The sequence below is a fragment of the Nannospalax galili genome, unplaced genomic scaffold (genome assembly GCF_000622305.1).
Source record: "Nannospalax galili isolate Female #2095 unplaced genomic scaffold, S.galili_v1.0 scaffold54, whole genome shotgun sequence".
In the NCBI taxonomy this organism is placed as follows: Eukaryota; Metazoa; Chordata; class Mammalia; order Rodentia; family Spalacidae; genus Nannospalax; species Nannospalax galili.
In genome coordinates this window covers 13,137,392-13,146,399 of record NW_008341028.1, presented here as the reverse complement: position 1 = coordinate 13,146,399, position 9,008 = coordinate 13,137,392, and the positions used below count along the sequence as shown (strand labels likewise).

The following is a 9,008-nucleotide window of genomic DNA, read 5'->3' as shown; positions in this document are numbered from 1 at the left end:
AAGGGAATTAAGATGAAGATAATAGAGCAGGACACTCAGCATCCTCCTCTGCCTCTCCTCCTATGGCCTCCATGAATGCATGCACAGGCACACACACACGCACACACACACACATTTTCATGCAACACATACAGCAAAAAAATCATCACATGCATATGTTTGTATATGCAAGTAGAGTGTTTACAAGTTGTATAAGATGGGCTGAAGAGATGGCTCAGTGGTTAAGAGCACTGACTGCTCTTGCAAAGGACTCAGATTCGATTCTCAGCACCCACATTGCAGCTAACAAATGTCTGTAACTCCAGTTCCAGGGAATCCAATGCCTTCTTCTGACCTCCGAGCATTACATGACATGGGTGCGTTTATACACATGCAGGCAATGCATTCATATACATAAAAAAACAAGTTGCATAAGAAAGTGCTAGCTATGAAGAACAAGGAAGAAAGCATGAAGGCAGACTACTTTTTGACTTAAACTTTTGTACTTATATGACTTTTTACAGTGATATGCAGTTAATAGTGGTAAATAGTGCATGCCTTTAATCTCAGCACTTGGGAGGCAGAGGCAGGTGGATCTCTATGAGTTTAAGACCAGCCTGGTCTACATAGCCAGCTCCAGGCCAACTGGGGCTACAGGGAGACCCTATCTCAAAAAACAAAAACAAACAAAAATAATAGTGATAAATTATATGGATGTTGAGATTTTTTAAAAATATATTAAGATTTCCTGTAAGATTTCACTTAGAAAAAGAGTCTCAGAGCCTTTAATCCCAGCACTTAGGAGGCAGAGGCAGGTGGATCTCTGTGAGATCAAGGCCAACCTGGTCTACATAGTGAGTTCCAGGCCAAATGGGGCTACAGGGAGACTTTATCTCAAAAAGACAAAAAAAAAAAACCCCAAAAGTCTCACTGACAGCTAGTAAGTCTTGAGAAGCCTGTATACATCCCAAGCCTATTGTCCAAGCAGCCAGGAAAAGTTTTGAAATAGGGAAGAAAAGTAGCCTATGGAATATGGGGCTAATGTATACTTCTAACATATCTGATTGTATAGAAATTTTCCATTTTTCATTGTCTTTGACTCTATTGTGTAGAAAACTGAAAATAACACAAATCACTCTTGATCAAGGCAACACCAATGAATGATGTGCCAAGGAGGTTCAAGTTGGAAGAAGCCAGTTTTGTATCAATTAGGAAATTCATTTAATACTTTTAAATATATTTTAAAAATGCTTTTGTATGTGTGAGAGCCTTCACGAGTTCAAATGTGTACCATGTGCATGTAGGAGCCCACAAGGACCAGAAGAGAGTGTCGGATCCTCTGTAACTGGAATTACAGGCACAAGTTGTCATGTGGGTGCTGGGAACCAAACCTGGAACCTCTGCAAGAACAGTAAGTGCTCTTAACCACTAAGCCATTTTTCCAGCCCCTCATAATCACTTGTGATTATCAATTTGTATATCTGGTGTTTTGTCTGTTCTCTGACCATATTACTGGCTCCACTAGTAAGTAGTGAATTAAATAAAATCTTAGACATAGGTGCTTATTTTATATTTGCATAAGAGACATATTGTTTGGTTTTTCTCTTAAAAAAATATGTTTTGAGGACTAGAGAGATAGCTCAGTTGGTAAAGCGCTTCCTGCACAAGCATGAGTTCAAATCCCCAGCACCCACTGTAAAAGCCAGCGGCAGCAGAATGTGTCTGTAACCCCAGCAATCGGGGAATGGATACAAGCAGATCCCCAGAGCTCACTGGTCAGCAGACTTAGCTGAATCAAGAAGCCCCAGGTCTGGTGAGAGACTTTGTCTCAAAAAATAAAGTGGAGCACGATCAAGGAAGACATCTGGCATTGACCTCTGGTCTCCATACACACAGGCACATGCATATGCAGCCACATGCACCTCTATGCACACAAGCACGCACACAGAGTTATGTTTGGGGCTGGGAAGCTAGTTCAGAAGGTAACGGGTTGTTTGCCTTGCAAGTGTGAGGACTTGGATTCAATCCCCAGAACCCCTGTAAAGATGCTGGGCATGGTGATACACTTGAAATCCCAGCACAGGGGAGGCAGAAACAAGAGGATTCCCCCTGGCTCCCACATGCGCGCGCGCGCGCACACACACACACACACACACACACACACACGCACACGCACACGCACACAGGGGCATAAACAGACCCTTACTGACACAGGGAACAATCTCCCACTGAGGCAAGCTCCCTCCCCTCCTTGGGAACACAGGTGCCCTGACAGCGCCTAGCGTGCCCTGGGCTCTCTCATTCTGAGGAGCTGAAGGTTGGGGATGGAACTCCATCTTGCTAGCCCTCCCTTGTGCATGGAGGGAGATAGGTGGATCCCTCACTTATAAATCACAGGCCAGGGACTAGAGTGGTGCAGGAAGGAGGGGCCGAGGCTAGATAGCAGGGCAAAGACCAATCCTAGGGAACAGACCGGAGGGGGGGGGGTATGCGGGGGGACGGACCTAGTCCCAAACGCCCGGTGGCCCGCCCCGCGCTGCACGGATCCCGCGGTGGGCTTGGTGGGTTTGCATCGCCTCCTATCGACATGAGCGCCCACCCGGAAGCCGACCCTGTGCAAGGCAAAGCGGCCGAAGCTGTCTGTCTCCACCTCCACCTGCAGCTCCTGGGGTCGCTCCTGGAGTAGGGTTCTGTTCTGTGCACCCGCAGGCGCCGCATCCTCGTATCTCCATCGCTATGAGATTCTCATGCCCATTCCCCATATGGGGGAAACCACAGCTCCCAAGAACCAACACAAAGCACCCACCGCTGCGACCACTGCTTCCCGCCTAGGGACCTCCTTCTGTCGACCTACAGAGCTCTGGTGTGGTTGTGGCGCACCCCGCGCACCCCCTTTTTCTGGTCTGGAAACTCCACAGAGTAGAGAGATGTAAATGTGGCCTGGGGTTGTGTTTATTCACATCCAAGGAAGAGACCTTCCTGCCAACTTCACTGCAGCAAATTTGACCGCAGTGTGGTGTGAGCCCCAGTGCCTAGCGATTCCACCTGAGTGACTATCAGGAGACAAGAAACTCAGCAAGGATTTTGCTCTATGAATGTTTATGCATTGTTCACAGCAACCCACGCTGTGCACACTCTAACACTTAATCTATAGTTTAAATGAATGGTATACTACACGACAGTGAAAAATTCTCGAATAAAACACATTAGTGACATCAAAATGTTCACTCTATGGCTAAGTCAAAAGTTGGCTACAATACAGAATACACAACAAAATTAAGCTGGGGTTGTAGCTCAATGGTTAGAACACTTGCCTAGCATGTGCAAGACCCCAAGCTGATCCCAAGAACTGCAAAAAGTAGAAAATAAGTAAAATTGCATTTCTTTGAAGATATATTGTGTACACACATTAGAATAATTTAATTCGTTAAATTTTGTTGTTCTAAATCCCTTATTGATAAGATTCTGGCACAGGAATACATTTAAAGACATAACTGGATACCATAGGATTTAGGGAAAGGCCAATTGGTACAAATAATCATATTTTAATTGCTGACCAGCAAAAATCTTTTGCTAAGTGTCCAAGCAGGTCAATCATAACCCAAACAAAGAGGTTGAAATTATGTCAAGCGTTCAGCCTGGTAAAACTGGTTCAATACTCATGTGGAAGCTTCATTAGATTTATTCACCAAGCCAACATGTTGGCTAATTATGTCCGACACATTAGGTCCCACCCGAAGTTCCACTTCCAAGGCAATGGCATCAGAAGCCCCAGTTTACTGAATACAACAGTTGTTTTTATGACCATTGGAATCCTTGAAGCACAGCCACATTTTAGGATAGTACTTTTCCATATACAAAAGTCACTTGCTGATAGAAGCTCCATGCCACTTTTGTCTTATGAATTGTAATACATCTTCATATTTTATTCCACCTTCAATCAATGCTAGGGTGACCAACACTAGAGCTCTCCCAAGGCCTGCAACACAAGGGACAGCATGCAACACCCAGGTTCTTCATAAAACCTAATCTTCATAAGACTTAACCAGTCAACAGTTTGGTTGGATGGTGGTGCACCATCATCAAAAAGGCCAATCAAGAACACAAATGCCTTCCTTCTCCACAAGAGCAGTGTCATAGTTGTTTCACATACTTACTACTGTGGTAACTCCATATTTCTTAAGTTCCTCTATAAATTTGTTTAAGGTTGCATTGGTTGGATTGTGTGTAATAAAGAATCTCATGTTCTTGTATGTGACTGCCACAGGAGCAGGGTGGATCATTCAAGGCATTTTAATTTAGTTAAAGACCAATGTCTACATCAATATTCAATATACTCCACTTAAAATTCTCAGTGCTTTGAGTATGAAATTGGGAGAAATGGGACATGAAATAAACCTCCTAACAAGAAGCAGCTACTCTTCAGGAGTACTGAGGCAAGACAAAGGATGTGCACTGAGGTTTACCCCATCCAGGTCTGAGCTCTTGTAAAATGCTCTGTAAGTTTCAATTCAACAGGACTGTGTCCAGGTTGTCCACTCTTTAAAAAATTTTTTTGAGTATTTCATATATAAAATCATCTTTATGCCCCCTTCCTCCTTCCCCTTCCCCTTGGGCCCTCCCATAGATCCCCCACTGGAGTTTGTATATTCTGTCATTTGTGTTAAGGCCTACTATGTAAAGTTAGTGTCCCCAGATGTCCCTCAGTGTACGTTCATCCACCAGGGTTTAGTCAGCCTATCTAGAGTCTTTCCCTTCAAGAAGATCAGCATTTCCTTACCCAGCAGTAATCAGCTGACAAGAATTCTTCCACTAAGATTGGGGCTTGCTGTTCACTTACACAGTTCTGTGCTGGATTTTTGTCTGCCTAAGTTTCCGTGGGTCTTGTGCATGCTGGCACCATTGCTGTAGTTTTGTATGAGATGGTTCCCTGGCACCTGTAGGACTTTTTCGGTATGGTCATGCATCTCCTCCTGGCTCTTACAATCTTTCTGTCCCCTCTTCCACAGTGGTCCCTGAACCCTGGATGGACCTCAATATAGGAGTCCTGTCCAAGGGCCCACACACTCTTCCGACTTATTCTCTGCGTTTTGGCCATTTGGGGCCTTTTGTGTTTCTGGCCCTCTGTTGCATGAGGGAGCTTCATTGATGAGAACTGAAAGATGCATTAGTGTTCTCTTCATCCCTTCTTCCATGTTCTGTGAGTGTTAGGTGTAGAGGTTGCATCCTAGATGTGCCACTTAGGCTTTGGGCAATTCACAGAGAATCTCTGTGTGTGATCAATCGTGTAACTCTGTAATAATCTCTGCCTGTTGCAAAAGAAGCTTCTTTGATGGGTGGTGACTGGGATACTTTTCTGTAAATTTAAGGATCCATATTTTGTACATAGTAAGAAATTATATCTGTCTAAGGATATGAGAGCCTTGGGGTTTTCTCTAAGATCTATGACCTCTCCAACTATGTATATTTGGCTAGGTTTACAGTACCAGACATGAGTTTCCTCCTACTGAGTGGGCTTTAAGTCCAATTAGGTAGCTGTTGATAACCCCAGGATAAAAGTGCCACTATTGTGCCAATGTATTTGCTGTTCTGGTCATTGATGTGGTTTTTAGGCCTTGAAGCTGGGGTTGGACAATCAATTATTGTTCTCCCTTACCAGCTTGAGTAGTGCTCTCCAAAGCTATGAGAGCTAGCCTTCAGGGGAGGTGGCTTCCAGGTCAGTTCCAGCTCCATTGCTCCAAATCCTGTGTCCAAATTATGCCCTGTCTTCAGCAATAGTGTCTTACCATCACATTCTGGGAGGTAATCAAGGACTATGACAATAGGCTGTGTAATTCGGGGAGTCTCTTAGATTACCCTGGCCAACAACTCAAAGGAAGGTTTCTCCTGTCTGGCACAGTTTCTTGTTATGTAGTCTTCAGCTATACTCACAGACTCATGTAGGGATGTTGTATGTGTAATTATTCAGTAGGTTTCTGGACTAATATGGTTCCCTCTGAGTTTTCTTATTTTATTTACTTTTATTTATTTTTGGTCTTTTTGAGACAGGATCTCCCTGTAGCCCCAGCTGGCCTGGAACTCACTTTGTAGACCAGGCTGGCCTTGAATTCACAGAGATCCACTTGTCTCTGCCTCCCAAGTGCTGGGACAAAAGGCATAAGCCACCATGCCTGGCTTTTCCCTCTGATTTTTTTTTATACTAGCTAGGGTAATTTGTTAAATTTTTAAAGTCTACAAAAATATACACTAAAAATTGGTAATTATGGATGATTTAAGAATTTTTTTGGTACTCTTCTGCATCTCTAAAGAATATTACACAGTGCATATACCAAGATTTGTGGTTTGTTTTTAAGGAGAAAATCCCCACGGTTCTCTTGCCTTCCCCAAGAAGGACGGAGGCCTAGAGTTAGACCAGGGAATTAGTAAGGCACTTCCTTTCCCCTAACCCCAGTACATTTCAGAAATAATAGTCACCAAGAGCTGCCCCTCTGAAGAATCTGACAATGGCAATAAAATTTTAGAGTGTTGATTTTAAGAGTTTGTAACATCACCAGACTGGTGAATCATACTTGAAAACCAGACCTGGTAGTACAGACCTATAATCCCAAATACTGGGGAAGGTGAAGTGTTCTTGAAACTCAAGGTCAGCCTGGCAACTCAGGGAGACACTGTTTCAAAATACCAAGTAAAAACAGGGTGCTTGACTAGCATAGGCAAGGCCCTAGGTTCAATCCCCACCTAGTGCGCTCACACGCACACACACGAGGGCTAATTTTCAGCACAGTACCTACTCAGGTTGTAATGGATTGAGTAAAAGATACATGTCCCAAGTCTTTGTTGCAAAAAGTTTGCAAATATGTAGTAAGAGATGTGGTTTCCTTCTCGCACACCCTCCATGCAAATTTGGACACATGGATGAAACTCCAGTGAAAAGTCAGTAGAATTTCTGTACTCCACCTGGGGTTGGCAGCTCTGAACTATTTAAAGATAGGAAGCCATCAGGCTAATGGATTCTACGGTGACAAAGCTGGCTGTCATGTGGGAGTGTGTCCCCCAGATTTTCCTGGGATACAGAGACAACACTGAAACTGTGTGTTAAGTCTCTTGCCTTCTGAAACTCGGGAAAGTGGAGTTCCATGAAAAGTAAGCAGTGAAGTCCGTTTTAAATTTCATTTCTCAAGAAAACCCAGCTCATATTCATAGTGATATTTTCCTCCTCTATCTTTGGAGAAATTAACTTTTTAATCTAACTTTAACCAAACATATGTAGTATTTGTTGTAAAAATATCATCTATTTGTTAGACTACTTTCCAAGTGAACTACCATCCACATTTGCTTGTTTGTTTGTTTGTTTTGAGACAGGGTCTCCCTGTAGTCCCAGCTGTCCTGGAACTCACTATGTAGACCAGGCCGGCCTTGAACTCACAGAGATCTGCCTGCCTCTGCCTCCTGAGTTCTGGGATTAAAGGCATGTGCCACCACGCCTGGCTCACATTTTATTTTTTGGAGTTAATCTCTATTGTTCTAAACAGTAAATAGTGCCCCAAACTAAGAAAAAGCTGTATTACAGTTTCAACAGCAGAACCAACTCGCTTAAAGAAATCTGTTCGCAATAGACTTCAGTGAACTGTAATGTCCCTTCAAAGGAAGATTTAGAAATAAATTGTTAGCACAATTAATTGACTAGGGGGAAAAAAAAGAAGCATGAATGGGGATGCAGTGAATTGCTTGCTCCTTCTGGGAGGTTAAGAAGAAACAGCCACGTGGGCACCTACAGGTTCTGTCACTGTTGCCCATGACCATCAAGGTCTGACCACTGAGAGATCAGTTGTTCCTGGCCCAAACTTTGTGGCCTTTGCACTACAAAAAAGAGCTATTACTGGGACTGGAGATGTGGCTCAGTGGTTAAGAACACTGACTGCTCTTGCAGAGAACCTGGGTTCAATTCCCAGCACCCATGTGGCAGCTAACAATCTGTAACTCCAGTTCCAGGGGAGTCAACACCCTCTTCTGACCTCCATGGGCATTGCAGGACACCGATGCACTCACATACACGCAGGCAATACACTCACATGCATAAAATAAATTTATTTTATTATTTTTATTTTATGTGTATGAGTGTATTGCCTGCGTGTATGTGAGTGTATCCGTGTCATGCAATGCCACGGAGGTCAGAAGAGGACATTGGATTCCCTTGGAACTGGAGTTATAGACAGTTTGTAGCCACCATGTGGGTGCTGGGATTCGAACTTGGGTCCCCTGTAAGAGCAGTCAGTGTTCTTAACCGCTGAGCCATCTCTCCAGCCCCATAAAAAATTATTTTTAAAAAAAGAACCACTGCCCAGCGTGGTGGCTCATGCCTTTAATCCCAGCACTCAAGAGGCAGAGGCAGGCAGATCTCTGTGAGTTCAAGGCCAGCCTGTTTTATATAGTGAGTTTCAGGACAGCTGGGGCTACAGGGAGACCCTGTCTCAAAACAAACAAACAAACAAACAAACAAACAAAAAGAACCATTACCATAGGAAGCTTCTAGCCAGAACTGGCTTCTGCCCTGCCTCCATTGCCAGATGTTAAAAACAAAGTGTGGGGAGTCTTTGGGGATCTGAGATTCAATCCCAGAACTCTATCCTAGGACCACTACCGTAAACTGGGTAGTTTGGAGCAAGTTGCTTTTTTTTTTAAGATTTTTTTTTTTTAACCAGCTTCTCATCTATATAACAGAGAGAGCAAATACTATGTGATTGCTGGAGGACTCTTTAAGGTGGGGTCCCAGGATCAAACTCAGGTCCTTAGGCTTGCACAGTAAGTGTTTTATACACCGAACCATCTCATCAACCCATATTGGAGGATTCTTTTTTTAAAATATTTATTATTTTTATTTTATGTACATGCATGTATTGCCTGCATGTAAGTAAGTGCACCCATGTCGTGCAATGCCCGTGGAGGTCAGAAGAGGCTGTTGGATCCCCTGGAACTGGAGTTATGGACAGTTGTTAGCTGCCATATGGGTGCTGGGATTCGAACCTGGG

The 9,008-nt window shown here is 43.7% G+C and overlaps 1 pseudogene; it reads right to left on the bottom strand.

The window, feature by feature from the left end:
• Window positions 1-3,755: 3,755 nt before the first annotated feature.
• On the bottom strand, window positions 3,756-4,262 carry LOC103736852 (annotated as a pseudogene).
• Window positions 4,263-9,008: the final 4,746 nt, after the last annotated feature.